The 17,432-nt window shown below is 38.6% G+C and overlaps 1 long non-coding RNA gene across 1 annotated transcript; it reads right to left on the bottom strand.

Moving 5' to 3' along the window:
• Positions 1–545: 545 nt before the first annotated feature.
• LOC115496012 (uncharacterized) lies at positions 546–16,345 on the bottom strand. Its single transcript, XR_012056818.1, has 3 exons — positions 16,240–16,345; positions 2,562–2,642; positions 546–602 (listed from the first exon to the last, which is right to left on the bottom strand). It is a non-coding gene; the product is annotated as an uncharacterized lncRNA (long non-coding RNA).
• Between the last annotated feature and the right edge of the window lie 1,087 nt (positions 16,346–17,432).

The following is a 17,432-nucleotide window of genomic DNA, read 5'->3' as shown; positions in this document are numbered from 1 at the left end:
ACAGGTGAGAAGTGGTTTAATATGCCTGGTTAGAGAATATAGATATTAATCTTTTGTGGATTTCACACAGTATGGAGATTCTTAGGTGGAGGGCACTCAGTGTATCAGAGCACTATGAAACCTTTCCAAATATCAAGACAACTGCATCATGTAGGAGATGCATCAGTTTATGCAACAGCCAGGTTAATAGGCCTTTGATGCACCAGCTGCAATTCCAATATATCACTTAACTATACATAGCAGAGTGGAGAATTGATTTGAAGTGGTGAATTTAAGGGCCTTAGAGTGAATACAATCTCTGTGGTGCTGCAGTATGAAGGCAAGCAGATTTAAATGGCACAGGTCACTAAAAGCTCTGAAGAAACAATATTTTGCTAAAACTATTCAGATCAAAAATGCTGGAACAAGAACAATCCAACACTCAGTGAAACCTGAGTTCTTCCTTTGTATAATAGCTTTTTAGATAACCTCATGGTATATGTAGCTGAAGCAAAAAAAACCACAGCTCCCCAAATGTTAGCAATTTTTATTAGTGTCCCTCTTACCTGCAGAGCTGAAACTGATACAGCCTTTTCAGAACCTTGGACCCAGTGGATTTTTCCCTAAAGGCAAAGTTTCAACAGAGCAAATAGGGAAAATTATTTAAGACTGTAACTGACAAATAATAGGTTTTGAAAACTCGGAAGCATTAAGAAAGTACAGGAAAATAAAAAGTATATAGATTCTCCCTCCAAGATATGCCGTCATACTAGGAAAGACACACTGTAAGTTTTTTGTATTTTTTCCTTAAATAACATCAGACTTAAGCTCTGTGAAAAACAAGTATGAGTTAAGCAGGGATCTATACACGTTGTTGCAAAAGTGCTGCATCAAAGCCTGGTGTTGTGATACTGTGTCAGCAACATTTGAGTGTGGCTTTAAAGGAGGAAACCTTAATATCTGTTCATGTGGGGTTTTTTAAATTCACATGTTCTTGTGAAAGTCAAGTGCTTTCCTGGAAGCCAAGCAGTATGAGCAAGAGACAGCTCACGTGCAAGTCAGCACGTGAAGGTGCAGTTCAGTTTTGTGTTCAGGTAGTAGTGCATTGTGTTAATAATCTTCAGCAAGATACAGCTTTTAGACTTAAATCTTTTGTCATTACTGACTTGGTTTTGCTTTTCCCAGCAGACTGAATGTACTGGGATATCAGAGGGCCCTCACTTTGTCGTTCCCTGTGTGTGTTTTTTCTGCTCAAGAAGGAAATACATTTCTGGCTACAGTTTTACTGCAGTTAACAAACACATTCCTGACCAACCTTTTAGAAAATGCCTTCTCTCTGATACTGCAATTACAAGAATAAAGAATGCAGAGGGAGGGCTGCTACTGATTTGTCTGTGGCTGCTTTGGAATGCTTTAGTTTTAAAGCAGTTCTCTGCTGTTTCAATCTTGTGTATCTCAGTAGCCATATGAGTCCCTGTATTTACTGTGATGCCCTAAGCCAAATCTTCATTTGATTTTTTTGGGTGCTTCTACTTCCTGCTAAAGGCTACTTTACAAGATTTTATTATTCTTTTATAGAAAGATTTGACACAAAAGACCATAGAGAAGAAGATTGAACTTAATCTCATTAATCCAGTTACATGATAAATACAACAGGTAAGAAAATACCTCTGCAGTGTGAAGAGGTCAGTGTTCAATACCTGTGGGTGCCCTGTGCACACAGCAGGACAGCAATTTCCACAGAAGCAGTCACAGCTTTATTTAGGCTGAGGGACAGAGCACACGAGGATGGCAGGTGCCTAGAAGGGAACTTGTTTACTTCCCAAATTTTCCACTCAGACAAGTGGTTGGATAAACACGAGGGTCTGAAAATGCAGCAGCTAAGGCAAGCATTACAAAAAATAAATATACAAGCAAGGCCTTATGGAGCACATCGTAGCAATGGGCTTTGACTGAGGGGCTGCTCCTCTGACACTGCTCAGGTGCTGCTCTAAGTGCTGAAGAGGTGGTCAGTAATTTTAGCCCATTTGTTCCAGTCAAGTGTAGTTCCACAGAGACTGAAAATCACTGCTCTCCAGTGGCATTTTGTGAAGCCCAAACCAGATACTGGTTAACAGCAGCTCCAACACGTGCCCTGTCCTTGGTGGGCAGACTTGGCAGGAAAACTATGAGAAAGAGGCTGATATTACTAAACTGTAGTTGCTATGGATTTTTGAGTTCAAGAACGGGGTAAGAAACCCTGCAAATGTTGCTGCATGTTTTAGGATCACCTGGATCTTTGTATTTCAGCCTGACAATCATTTGTGTGTCTGACCTTGGGGAGGCTCTTTCAGATACCTCAATCTGCCAAATCCCAGTCTGCAGTGAGCCTTCTAAAGCCCATGCTAACAGCCAGAATTAGAACCAGCAGAGAAGAGGACAGGGGAAAACAACAACAGCTTCAAATATAACTCAGAAAAACCTGAACAGACCTTCTGCCCCATAGCAGAGGAACTGAGGTATATTTATTCTTGACAGAAGCTAGCTAGTCTAATTTTGCAACCTCTGATAAAAGCTATGTATGGAATCTGTTCAGTGCTTACCTTTTCTGACAGGCACAGTTTTTCCTAATAAAAGTAATCTTCCTTTCCTGCAAAATTTCTGTGCCAATCTTCAATAAGAATCTGTAGAAAAAAACTTAAAGCATGCTACTCTATTTCCTTTAAATAAAATAACATCCCTTTAAACTTTTATTTTTACTTTTCCCTGGGCCTTAGCAACACCAGAACTGTCCTTCAGCCCTTCTTTGGGCTAATTGCTTACAGGTTAAATATTGTTCCAACTAATTTATAATTTCAAGGGCAAAACTTGTCAGGGTCATTTAAAAGATTTCTGGAAAGTCCTAAAGCCTGTTCTTTCTCAGTTCTGGCTTGTACTCCTTGCTGATTACCGTTAGTATCTGTCTTTCTGGCCACGGCAGAAGCAAAGGCAGCAATTTCTCTGTCAGCTAATACCCCAGTGTTTCTCAGCAAACTCCTCTCCCAATGCAGAATCCCTGCAGAGCACTGGTTTCTGTGGATATCCCAGTTCAGACTGAGCCGTGCAGGTTTAACTTTGGCCTCTGCACAGCATTTCCTTCAGGAGTTAAACAGTAGGCTGTAATGATGTAAACTGGAATTTAGCCAGGGCAGCAAGGTCATTCCCCTTTAAGGTTGCAAAAGACATTTAAATAATACTCTGAACAGCTCTGCATTTTAACTACTTCATTAACATAAAGGGGTGAGCTTGTTACAGTAGGGCCTCTTCACAAGATGAAATAATTATCAGAAATAATGAACAATATTTGTGTTTGTACTGTAAAGCCAACTTAGGATGAAAACCCTACTCTTCAGAAACCACTGACAAAGCACCCTTTCACTTTATAGTCCAGGGTCACAAAGTCACATTGCCTACAACAAGGTAAAGTACCAAATCTTAAAATACTGCAAGGGCAGTGTTATGAGTTGTCTGTGTGGTTTGAAAGTGAATGTAGCCCAAGCTTCTTACAAAGAATTTCTTGTTAATATTGTTGGTAATGGAGGGAGAGAAGCCCTTTAGGTAAATATTATAATGTGGCTGTAAGCAAAGTTACCACAGGGCTCTGGAACCTGCGTATCAGCAGTTCCTGAGGCTGTGGCTTTCTCAAATGCTTTGAGCACAGAAGTGGCCACCATGGAAAGAAGCATTCCCACCTCCCAGCTAACATCTGCTGCCTGCTGCTGCATCTCCTGTGCCAACACAAGCTCCCACTGCCTTTGTGAGGAGCTGGCTGGAGGAAAAAAATCTGTGTATAACGAAACCAGATAATACATGAATAAATAGTTTAAGATGTTCACAGAATTGCAGTTCCAATGAGACCAAGGCAGGATTTTTCTTCAATAGGTTTTTCTATGCTCAGAACATGAAGTTTTAATGCTGTACACCCAAACCTCACTTGTTTGTCCCAGAGCCTGTCCCTTGTGCTAGGAGAGCTGCAACCACACCTAGAACATTCCCAAGACATGTTTGGTGTGATACCCGACTCAGCTCAGCTCTCATGCAGCAACTCCTGGTTTTCCTCTTACACCCTCTTCCTCCTCTCCCTAAATAATAGGTAAATAAACAAATAAAGCAGTTGCCAGCAGTTCAAAGAAAATACTTTTAGAATGATGACATTAAACTGCTGAGGGTGATTATTCTATTAGCTTCTAAAATGAAAACTGTTAAAGAATTATGAAGTTTTTAACACGTAAGGAAGTATCATTATTGGAGCCAAGACCTTTATCTTCTGTTGACCTTTCCAGATGCAGCTGTGTAACTAAGAATTAGGCTTATCATTCAAGCACACACATTGCAGCCATCAACTCATCTAATTTCTTCATGAGAGCAGCAACAAAGGCATAGGTAGAAGGTAGTGCCCAGAAAAGCAAGAGTTTTTGCCAATTTTTCAAAATGGCTTTCTTATACTGCTAGCTCCTTTATTTTAAACTAGCTAAATTATCCCAACCATAAAGCTGGTTTATCAGTTACTGTTATTGATGCCTCAACTTATGCGTGCAGTTTATTTTATTTTTAGATTCAAAATTGTGATCAAAGCTTTGAATATCTTGGCTATTTGATTTCCTTTAGTGACCAAAGGAGTTTTCATTTTGTCCTCAAACCAGTGAAACAAGACAACAAACAAACAAACTCTCCAGCATTATCTGAGATGTTACCTCTTTCATTTTTAGTCACTGACTTTACAAATAATAAAGTAACTTCGCTATTTTGTAAAATTTGGTAGTCAAAAGCAATATATAATTTTCACCAAAGTCAGACACTTCTGTAATAAAAGGTTTTGTTCAGGCCAAGTTTCCTCTGTCCACTGAGCTTCCTTGCCCCTACTCTTTTCTTACTTGCAGTCCTAGCTCTCCTATGGAAGACATACAGGGAAAGAAGGGACATCTTTCACTGTTCTCTTCCTTTTCCACTTTGAAAATGAAGCTGAACGTAGCATGAAGTTCACCTTATTAGTTAAAATTATGTTAAAATAAGTTCTCAGTATGAAAGACAGCTAAATCCTGCCTTAGAAGGAGGATCAGAGTGGGTTTGACACCTTGGGCTGCTGCCCTGTGACCGAGCAGGAGCACAGGGACTGTTGGGATAAGGGCTGCAAAGACAGTGAAGAGCAAGTCCCAGGGCACATCACTTTGCCCTCCTGGCTTTTCTTATGAGCTGCAGATTGCTCCATTTCCCCTACCACTTCAGAGAAAGAAAACTACCAAAAATATGAAGAGTGAAAAACAGTGCATGAGCTCTTAGTACAAAGAGACTATTTAAACCGTGAAATAGTCCATGATGAAAAGAGCCCCTTTTCACCTGGCACAGCACAAATGAAAGCTGGATTTCTGAGAACTATCACATCTGTAGGAAAGGAAAATTTTCATAGTGCTTGCTATAGCATATACAGCATGTTATTTCTGGACTGCATATTCTGTGAGTAGGCTCAGGATACAGAGACAGTTTATCTTTCCTTTTCTATGAAATCTAGTAGCTGATCTCAAGGATTAAGTGGAAAGAAAAACTCACATCAATTGCAAAATAAATACCCACTTCTAAATCAACAGGTTAAATAAAGCCAGAAAACCACCCTGAATGCCTACCAGTGCAAATCATCTGGAAGCCATAAATAATAGCTTTCCAATTAACCAGCAAAGAATGTTCCAAAATACATTTCAACTTGGAGTAATGCAATGTAAGTAGAATCAGTTACAAAATAATTAAAGATGGGTTGAGATATACAAATAGTGGACATTTACAGTTGCTTCTCTCAGCTCAGAGGTAAATCAAGCCACTTCCATAGTTCAGGTAAAACAATTCAGTAGATCCTGTAGAAATGCTGCAAAGATCTCTATAGATAGATAAATATAATACAACCATGGTTGAGACCTCAGCTTAGAGATGGATACCAATGCAAACACAAACATGTCAAAAAAGGAGAGCTTCCTATTTACATTCAAAAAAGTTCAGAAATTCTTAAATAGTTTTCCAAAGTAATTACAACTGTGTGATGTATAACATTGAAATCCTGCATCCAGAGAAATAAATTTTAAGCATGCTTAGCTCTTTGTTAAGAGAGAAGGAATCTGCAGACTCACAGGTGCTGCTCAAGTTGCAAGAGTAGTGTGAGCAAGCAAAGGGACAGCAAAAGAGAACAGGCTAAAAAAACCCCATTCCTTACAGCTTCAGGAGAAAGAAACCCAAAAGGTTCTATGCACAGCACAATATTGCTAGTTTTTCCCAAAATTTTTTGGGTTTGAGTTGATCTATGATGACTACTTTTCATCTACCTGGAGTGTTCAAGTCCCTTTTCCATATGACTCTTCTGGTGCTGAGCCACAGACTCCTCTTCACTGGGATGTTCTTGGAGACTCCTCTTAGCAACTGCTGATCTCAATTAACTCCCTGCAGTGCAACCTCTTGATCCAGCAGGGCCAAAACTGACCAAAGAGTTCAAAAGTTGTTTGGACGGGGAGCAGGGCTGAGGGAGACGCACACAGAGAAATTGCAGGAGGTTTCATTTTTCTCATTGAAGCAACATAGAAATCAATTCCCTCCTTTTGTACAACTCCCTCCTAGGCAGTCATGCCAAGTGGGAGAGGCAGCAGCTGAGTCTTTTCCCTGTACTCACACACTGGGCCACCTGCAGTACCAGGGATGGAAGAGGATCCAGATGATCACGCACAAATGCACAGGGACAAGAATCTCACATTAAGACCCTGCTGATCTGTTGACTCAAAACATATGCCGAAGAATGAAATCTAACAAGTTCAGTCTAGGCCATTGCTCTAAATAAAAATAATTAGGAAAGAACAGAAAGGAGGCTTCCTGCAAGCACATCAAATGGACTTGAAAGATTACTAAAATGTCGTAAGTGTTTTATTACAGTAATTAGTAAAAAGGTGTTTAACCAGAGATGACCCAAAAACTCTACATGTGCAACACAGCAGAATACACCACAGAGAACAACAAATTAAGTTTGATTCTGAGCAACAGTTAGGTTTGACTCTGGGTTTTACTCTAAGCTTTGATTTTTTATTTTTGTAGAAGATCCCTTTTTGCTTTAATTTTTATTCCCATGATTATCAGTTGGAGCTTTATAGAACTGATACTCATTTCCTTTAGATTTACTAAAGTCTTATTCTGTAAGAATTTTCTGTAGCATCTGCTGTTCTTACTTTCATCTGTTTTGATCACTGTTGTTGTTTTAATTACCATCTTACTTGTTTGCTCCAAATTCACAGGACCTAGAGTCTTACACCAATGCAATTTTTTCTTAAAAAAAAAAAATCAACGTTTTGGAAGGAAAATATGGATGGCATCTGGAAACTGTTTTGCTTCTGTTTTGATTTCCACACATAAGCAGGCTCTGGACATCATGTGTGTGGTTCTTGGAGGTGAGGTGCAGTTTGCCCAAGCAAAGCCCTGACAGGAATAGTGAATTTTGCTGTTTCCAATCCTGAACTCTTCACCCATTCCCAAGGAATCAAACAGAATGCAAGAGACAGAAGGGTTCACAGCAGCTTGGCATCCAGCCTGAAATGTGGAACAAGCCATTGTGCTCAGGTTAATGTGCTAAATATTCATTACAAGAAAGCAGACCTAAGCAAGGCAAGCAGGCTGCCTTCATTAAGGAATCTAAAACATGTGGTTGTTTCTGACATATTTTTAAAAGAGATTCAGGAGTTACAATTAAACCTCATCTAGACTAATGTGAATGGGGATCTCATCAAAATAAAGTTTAAAATATTAACAGCTTAACAGAACTCAGAAAACTAAAATTTTAATGAATTATTTGTTATAACTTTTTTCTCCATAGGGAAAAAAATCTGTCCACTTAACAATAGGGACTAGTTTAATTTTCCTAACATTTTACTGAAATAATTACTTTAATTGTCATTTTCCTTCAAGTTTCATAATAACTACAGGCTCAAATCTATAGACTTTAGTAAGAACGAAATCAGCAGGGTTCCAAGGAAATGATCACGGGATCTTTAGGTGCTGCTATTTCTCAAGAAATTAGAAGAATAAGAAATTCCATAGCAAACATTCAATTCAAAATTATAAATTGAAAAGCCTATCTTTTTATTAGATCCAGTCAACACTAATTATTTCTAAAGTAGAATCTGAGTGGTACAAAGCAGGTTTTTTTAATCCTGTATTCATTTTCCAAATTCAACTTGACTACTCATTAAGGAGATCACACTGCAAAGAATGAAATGTGAACCAAGCCATTGTGCACGTTTGCTAATCCTGTATTTACTGTTTGCCCACAAAAAGGTTAGGTTTTCATGTTCATAAAGCAAAACTAGTGTAAATGAAAGAAATATCTGTTAATGGGAAGAAAAAAATAGAGTAACAGAAAACTGGAAAAATGAACAATTCAGAAATGCTGAAGTGACCTCTTGGAAGGCTGTTACTGAGATTCAAAAAACCAGGTATTTCTGAGGCTATTTTCTGTAAAAAAATAGTGGAATAGGGCTACAATGTATATATTGCAGATCAGAGGGGTTGAAAGGTACTGGCAAATATTAGGCTAGTCAAGTTTTTAGAGGGAAAAAAGTTATAATTTCTTCTTTAGACTAGGTAAAGCCTGTCTTTTAATACCAGGGGTGTCTACTGTCTAAATAGAGCACAAACATCATCTGGGGAAAGGGGAGGCTGTGTGTGGTCACTGGCACTAGCAGAGATGAGAGTCAGCACCAGGTTTGCTGGGGCTGGTAAGACCAAATATATATTCCAGATATGGCACGAGGGGACACTGCAAATATATTTGTCTCTTTTCCTGGCACATTGATGGAGACAAAGTCCATCTTAAAAGCCATTACTGGAGGCTCAGGTTTATGAATTTTATGGCTTTGAGGGTTACAAACCAAAAGGCAACAACATCAGGAAAAAAAACCAACCAAAACCCAGGCTAATTTCCAATCCACCCTCATGGCCCCAATTGTAAGAGCAATAATACTTGTCATTTGAGATTATGGGCTTTGGAGAAATAGGGTTTGTTAACCCAAAGTGTATCATTTGCTCAGTTTCTAAGTACCTCGTGCATGGGGTAAAAACCAAACAACCCTACAAAACAGCTGTGTTTGCATTTAAACAAACATTAATTGATTGAAGTAATGAGTAACCTCAAAAAATAGTTTGTAAAGTTCACAGCATCCTTCAAATGTTTGTAGACTATTAGCAATTAACTAATTTAATTTTTTATGTACTCTTTTGCTACAGCTGTATCTGGAAGCAAGGGCTGGAAGGCACACCACACTTGTGTGTAATGGTTAGAGGTAAAAGAAGAGTTAAATATTCTGAAAGGTTTTCTTGACACTAAATCTACCTTCAACCTCCAATTTCCAGAGGACACAGTTCTATTACACTTCTGTTCTTTAAAAGAGGGAAAACACTGCAGGAGTAGCCTGACAAGTGAGTCTGGGCTTGTTCTGTTAGTCCTGCAAATGTGACACATCCCACAGGTGTGAGTGGGTGCTGGATTTACAGCACCTTCCCTTCAGAGGCACATGGCAAATCCCACCTGGCAGCTTAGGGAAGCTCTGCAGGACTGGTTGGAGCCCCCAGAATGGCTGGAAGGAAACAGAGCACCCATTGCTAATGTAAAGCAGTCCCAGGGCTGTCCTCAGCCAGAGGAAATGAAAAGATGGAAAGGTAGAACACGTTTCAGATATGTGTAGTACCTCTTCAAAGCAATTTGACATGTCAGTGGTATATTCCATAAACCAAGCCAAGAATTTCTTACCTTCTCAAGTATCACTCTTCTGATGGCAGATATCACTGCCTAGACAGATTTTTCTAACATTTGTTCCATTCAGTTCTTTCAATGGTGTCTATTCCTGCCCTCTGAAAGCAACTGGTTACTTTGAAAGAGGAAATGCAACTTTTGGGACTATTTGGTTTTTAATTTATCTACTAAGACGTTACTAGAAAACTGTCTGCTCTTTATTTACACTAAATTTAATGCCTGTAATTAAATTATATTCCTATAATACTTGAGCCAAATATTTCTGAATTTTTTCTACAGAAATCATAATTAATGTAAAATGATCCTGTGAGCTCCCCATAAATACAGTACAGGGTGACATTCCATAACCTAGCAGAGAATGTATTTCCTTCAGTATTTTGCCCAGTATTTAGTTTAAGCAATATCAACTCCCAGCTGGGAGGTAGCCATAGAAATCAGGAACCCTCTGCAATGCATCAACATATTCAGGAATCACTGAGCTGGTGGCAGCCAAGTCCAAAGCATGTACCTCACTAATTAATAACGCATTTGTAGACTGTACACCCATTTGCTGAATAAGTTCCACTGCTATTCAGAAAATAAAGTGGTTAGTCAGAACCAGATGATGTACATAGAAAATTTCTTATTTTCTCAGTTTAATTTTTCTAAAACAATGGGGCAGACAGTACTGCCTAAAAGGATAAAAAGAAGCAATTCTAATCAAAGCTAGCTTGCTAATAATGGTAGTTCAGTGCACTAAATAAGTACTTGCCCCCAAATCAAACCCTGACTGTACCTACTGCATGTGTAGGGAAGGTAGGGCAGCATACCAAGGGACACTGTTAATTAATTTGGATTTGTCCAGTCAGAGAAAATGTTCACTTTACCAGACAAGTTATTCCTACAGTACCAGATGCAGTTTTAGTGCATTGATTTTCACTAGTCCAAGTAAGATCTGTATTTTTCTCAGTCTCTGTGTCCAGAACTTTAACAGTACTAAAGTTACAATTAGAAGACCCAGTCCTTCCACATGAGTTCAAGCACAGAAAATTAGTCTAATTCAATTTACTGGGACAATTCAGATGCATTAGGAATTACTTTTATATACATTTGCAAAAATCAGGGACTTCTAGATCCTTTCAGAGAGTGGAAATGAGGGTAGGAGAAGAGATAGAAATTTCATATTGACGAGGTAGGCACCACAACTCCTCAACCAGCTTCTGGTTTTCCAACACCACATAAGGTGAAGGGGTTCCAAAAAATGAAGCACATTATACTGGTGTATAAAACTTGATGATAGCCTTTATCTCTCCAAAGACCTGAGCTCCTCGATCTACCAAAAGAAAAGCTAATTGGACAGCAGGTCAGCTGCTTGTGCCTACAGCCACATCCAAGCCTACAAACAAACGCTGCTGAAGCCCATGAGCTCAATCAGATTGAGAAGTTGGGCAGAGAAGACCCAAAAGTCTCAGCTGAACAAACAGTGACTTGATCTTCTTTGGTTCATGCCTGTAGCACATAACAACAGCTCAAGGTAATCAGGCATGTAATTATATTTGTACTTTGTATTTGCTAAGCTTGCGTGGCATAGAAGAATTTACAGCTTTGGAAAAGCAGTGCATATCTACAGATGCTTTTTCATGTTTTCCATGATAAATAGACTTCTCTATCTCCAAGCACATGGAATGGTGCCTTTCTCAGAGGCATGCAGGCATAGGTCCCTGGGCTGCACTGTCTCCAAGGAGCACACACATTACCTAACACAGCAGGAGCTGTTATCTACTGCAGGCACTCCTGACAAGGAGCTAAGGCTTGTAAAGGCAGCAGGAAGATCAAACCTTTTAATTCTAAGAGAGAAATTATATCACACATCCACAAACCTGCAAGTGAGGCTGCCACCAAAAGGATTAGGAATCTTGCTCCTTGGCATCAAAATAATGTAACATTCGATATAAACTTTCTTCATCCTTAGGGAAGCTGGCACAAGATGTCACTGCAATATTTCAGCAGTTAAGGATTTTATGAATCTTAAATTATGAACAATTGGGAAAAAAAAAAAACAACAACTCCTTGAAAAGCCTTAGCCTGTGTCAGAGACTTACTAAAGACTTGTTTCTTGGGATTATTTGGGTAACTCTGTATTACCACACAATTTAAGGATTCTCTGCTGGAGAATTAAGGATCCAATTAAGGTTAAGAAACTTGTTTTGTGTATCCTACAGTTGAAAAGCTTTTAAACCTACAGCCTTTTAAAAAATAAGAGGAAAAAAAAAACTGTTCTGGATGTATGTAAAGGATTAGGAAAATCTTGTACTGGGTTACAAAGGCCTCTTACTACCTATCCAGCTGGAAGCACCAGTGCTTGAATGAGCAGCAATGCCTCCAAGAACACTGGTGGTGTTTAAATACACAGGGTTTGCTTTCACTTCTGGAGAAACTAAAACAATCCCAATTTATTATCAAAAGCTGACAAAGTAGACAAATAGTGGTAGATTCAAATTATCATATGAAATGAGACAGTTTTGAGGCCACATATCCCAAAGACTAAAGCTAAAATCATGATCCATAACTACTTACACTACTGAAAATGCTGATCTTGCATGGGACAATAACATTGCTGTGGACAATATTCCAAAGCAGTTTCATTTAATCCTTTCTGGTTTTTAATTTCTCACACATGTTTTTTAAATTCATAATTTGCCACGTGAAATATCTTGTCTTTTAGTAAATGAAAGCTGAAAAACAGGCCAAACCTTGCCTTAATTCTAAGAACATATTCTCCAGATCAAAATCATATGATTTGAGGGTCATTTTTATTCCTTAACCATTACTCGTGGTCATTGAACCAGTCACAAGTGACAGCAGTTCTCTGTGGCTCACAGTACCTAAAGCGGTGAGAAAGCTGACACAGCACATAAGCTGTGGCTTGGATTGCTTAGAAAAGAGGATCTTTCATGCTTAGCAATCCTCATTTGTGCAGGGAAAGACAGTTTGACTAACCACAAAAAAACAAAACAACTATTGAGCAATGTGTAGTCTTCATTTTAGTGCTCCCCTGTCCCATTTTAACATGGATTTTTTATCAGTTTTTCCATTAAGTTTTTTCTTACCTCACTTATTTAATTATTTTGCTAAAGAATTAATCACACAGTAGATAAAGTGGTTCTGTTATTTCAGTGGAATATATTCCCACAAAGGCCTCTGGAGCCACAGAAAGGACCACAACAAGAAACACAGACAATCCTTAAAGATTTACTTCCTACAAAGCACACCTTGTGACATGTGGCCTCATCCTGCAGAAGCTGTCTATAAAAGCAACTTTTGTCTAGGATAAAATCTGCTCTATGAAAAAAACTCATTGTAAAATAACAGAGAAAGCATGAAGTGGGCCTTTTACTGAGTGTTTTTACCTCCCATTTGTGATGTGTGGTAACTATGACTAAGAAAAAATACACCTTTTTTATTTAAAAAATATTCCTGTACCAAGGATTTCATACCATGTTTGAATTCCAAAGAGGAAAGACATTCAGAGATTAACAACATATACATCTCTCAAATGGCACTTAGCTAAATTAATCACAAAAGTAGCTTTAGAGTGTCTGGGGCCAATACAAAACAGGAAAAGTATTTCCTTCCTCCAGCTCCGCAGAGCTGGCTTTTTTCATGGGACAACATGTATTTCATAGGGCTGGGCGTGGAAGCAACTCTCCTGCCCTCAGCAACATCACGTAGCCATGCTGACCTAAAATCCATTGTGAAAGAGAAAAAAAAAAGGAAAAAAAATGCAGAGCATGAAAATTCACCCCATCCACCAGTGAAGGAGAATAAGGGAATGATGCTTTCCACTGGGCTCTAGTTTCTAGCTAGAAACAATTTAAATGTTCAAGTGTTTCTGTCCCTTACTACGGAAATTAGCCCTCAAATAGAGACACTGAGGAGTGACACGTGGGAGGACTGGACTATGCAATGGGGTTAATGGAATATTTGTCATTCCCCTTGGATTTGACTCCAGCAACTCTCAATCTGAACAAACAAGTCAGTCTGAAGGCAGGCAGAGATGTCTAAGGCAATTGAAGACATAAGAAGAAAGCACACTGTTTAAACTGGACTCCTTAGAGGCTCCACTTTTATTTCTCTTCCCTAAACACCTCTCTTGGCCTGGAAACAAATTAATCTTGCTAAAGAATCAAGAGTGTAAGTAAAAAAAGAAAACATGGAGGTTTAAAGTAAAACTATAAAATAGAAATGTTAGCAGCACTGAGTTAGAAAGAGGTAGATGCTAAAAAGAAATATTTATTTGTTGGTCCTGACTGGGGTTTTAGCTGAGATAGAGGTTCGGGGCTGAGGAGAGAGGATTCCCTGTTCTGAGAGGAGCCTTTGCCCATCTCAGTCATACACAGGAAGACACAGTTATTATCTGCAAGAGCTGACAGCCCTGAGCTGGCTGTTACTGGTGCACCAGTGGCCCGGAAAGCAAAACACTTCTGCTGCCTCAGCTCCTGGCCACAAGGAGTACAAAAGAAAACAATTTTTGCCTTAGTTTTGTTCTTGGACATAATCAGGACCTAATTCCATTTAAAAACCATCAAGTCTAAAGAGCCCTTTGTAAAGGGCTGTGAGGCAAATGTAACCCTGAAAACCAACTGCACTCACCTGTTGTCCTAGGGAGGCATACAGTTCCTGAAAGTACAGACAGAAGGGCTCAAATGGGTAGTTTAGTGCAAATTCATTACAGACCTGAAGCCATTTTAACCTTTCCAGAAAACAGAAACAATGTGTTCATACAAGTTTTGGACTGAGTATGAATTTCAAAAGCAAAATGTTCACAAGCAGCCTTCTGCAAATAATGTGCAGAAACAGCAATTTCACAGACAGAACTAAGAGTCCCACAGTACAGGAGGGCCACTGTCACCACTGTGACAAACTGAACACAGTTACACCAAGGGATCCCAGGCAAGGCTTCAAGATCTTCTATGGTCCAATTGACACAAATAAAATAATATTACAGTTCCCAGTATTTTACTAGTTAACACTGACCTATTCTTTTAAGGAAGAAACAAATTGTCTAACATGTGGATCAAAAAATTTGGGTTATCTAAGTTCAATAGCTATCTCTGTTAATAGAGTCTTACAGTAAAAATATTGAATTTTTTATTTATTTTTTTAGTATGAGTAATCCCATTTCTGCTTTTTAATTAATTTTCCAAGTATTCTAATTGTATCAGAAGGGGGATGGCAAACAACTTGTTCAGACAGCAGTTCACTCCATTAAATAAAAGACAACTCAAAACTCTGACTCATAGAAACAACCCAAGCAGCCAAAAAGGTCCTGAGAGGCAAAAATAAAAAATATAGGGTTAGATCACCCAGACACTTCAACTGAAGCACTTGGAGATACATCAGACCATAATCACACTGCAATTACACAGCAGTTTAGGTGTAGAGATGACTGTTTTTTCAATTCTCTGCAAAAGAAGAAGGAATTGGCAATAATTCTTCTGAAACAGCAAACCATATTTTATTTCTGGCAAGCAGCTGAATTATTAATGTTTGTAAAGTATGTCAAGATCTATCAATAGAAAGTGTACCAGGAATGGAAAATTTCACCACCCATGTGTTACAGACACCTCCCTTAACTTCACTCCTTTGAAATCCAGTTTGAATTAAGAGCTACATAAAACTTTGATGTAAAGCAAATAATTGTTCTGCTTAAAATACAAACTGGTTTTGTGCTTTGAAGATGTGTGGCAGTAAAGAGAGGGAAGTCACAAATGATTTCCATGGGAAACATATGACTCCACTGCACTACTATCATTGCTCAGACATCTACTCCTGGGTCTTCTGATTACACCGTGAAAGGATGTGAAACCTCAGAAGTATTATTTCTTGTATATTTTTACATGTCATGAGCACAATGAATTTGCTTGTTCCCAGGGGCAAATCACAGAGCATGCTTATTGCTAGAATCAGAACGCATTAAACTCAGGTTTTGTTCTATTAAAATAGACTATTTACAGCAAAGGTTTCCTTTTTGAAGGAACTTCCCTTCCAAAATATCAAATTTTTTTGCACTTGTAGAATTTGATGGTACCTATATGCCTACATGAAACCTCATACCTTTATACCTTTATGCACAGTGCACTTATTGTGGTTTTGGTACTGAAGTGCAAAAGCTGATCTAGTATAACCCATTTTCCTTTGAACATGTAGATGTTCACCAGAGAGAACCAGCAGACTCACCTGAGAAACCCACATTCCCTGTTTGCAGAGGCACAGGTATTTTTGGGAGTTATAAAAAACTTGTATTTCTGATGCTGTAGAAACAAATTGAGTGAAAAATAAATTCCATTCACCAAAAGGCAGAGAAAATGCCTAACTTTAGCAGATGATAGGTAAGGAAATTTATTTTTACAGCTCTGTAGGCAGACAGAATATGATTTTACATACCTCACTGGATTTTGTCCTGTTCTAGTTCATTTTACACCACTCACCTCCCAGAGCGTCTGAATATCTTTGCAACATCTTCTTGCTCAGAGTCTCTTGGCAATACACAGCCATTCCACAGTTGCTGCCTGCCATCCCTGCCTTTCTGACAAGCGTATGCATCATGTAAAAATTACTTTTGGCCCAAAATGGTTTTGTTCCTACAAAAAAAAAATTAAATTAAAATTTCATTCGAGAATCCCTTCTTATCCTAGAATCTGAAGTTACTTGAAACTAATATTGTGCATATATTTATGACTCATTAAATATTGACCTTCCCTTTAAGTTGGTCTGGTTTGGTTTTAAGTTTTAAGCCTCTCTAAGGAAAAAAAGTGACTTCTCTGAAAGAGTGCAAGCAAGAGGTAGAGGCTCATTCTAGACTACATGCAAAGTGAAAGAGTGCATTAGTTCTTTTCAAGGGCAAAAATAAAGATCATGTGAGAATGTGCCAACTTTCCATAAATAGCCAATGGACAGCAATTCAAGTTCCTAATTGCATTTCCATTTTTCCAAGGACAGGGGAAAGAGAAGGACTTCAAGGAAATGAAACTCTCCAACTACAAGTATCAGCATAATTACGTTTGCAATATCCGTGCTGAAAAACATGAGCTTTTCTTTCTAAGGACAGAAAGAACATGTTCTAACAAGTGACCCTGAGGTAAAGGGCATCAGATGAATTTTCTGGTTCACGCAGAATTAATGTTTTGGAGTTGTAAGATCCTCCCATAAAAGGCACAGTAGGCTCTCCTGATGCTGGATAGGCACTGGAGCAGGCTGCTCAGTGGCTAATGTATCCTTGCTATTCCCAGCCTTGGAAAAAGCAGATGAATCTGCTCTCCATTCCTTTTCAGTGGCTGCATGGAAGACATTTATTTCATGTCTGAGGTGAAGTTCATTGTGTAAATTAAGCATAGACCAGACACATTGCAGATGGTGTTTTACCTTGCTGACCTCATAACCACATCTTTTCAATGTGCATAGAAATGTTTTACTGTACTCTGCATCTCTCTTTAAGGAAGTATTTCCACTATCTTGTCAGTAAATTAGTATTCAAAGCCTAACAAAATATAGTCAAGACTACTGATTTTCCTTCAAAATTAGCTTAAGTTTTTCCAGTTATAGATACACTAAGACAGGACTAAGCCTGTGTCACATTCTGTTTAGAGGTGAAGTGTGCCAGGAAGGATGGAAGGGAAAGTGG

The sequence above is a fragment of the Taeniopygia guttata genome, chromosome 7 (assembly GCF_048771995.1).
Source record: "Taeniopygia guttata chromosome 7, bTaeGut7.mat, whole genome shotgun sequence".
NCBI classification, from domain to species: Eukaryota; Metazoa; Chordata; class Aves; order Passeriformes; family Estrildidae; genus Taeniopygia; species Taeniopygia guttata.
Note: the sequence above shows the minus strand (reverse complement) of the source record. Positions and strands in the feature narration are given on the sequence as shown.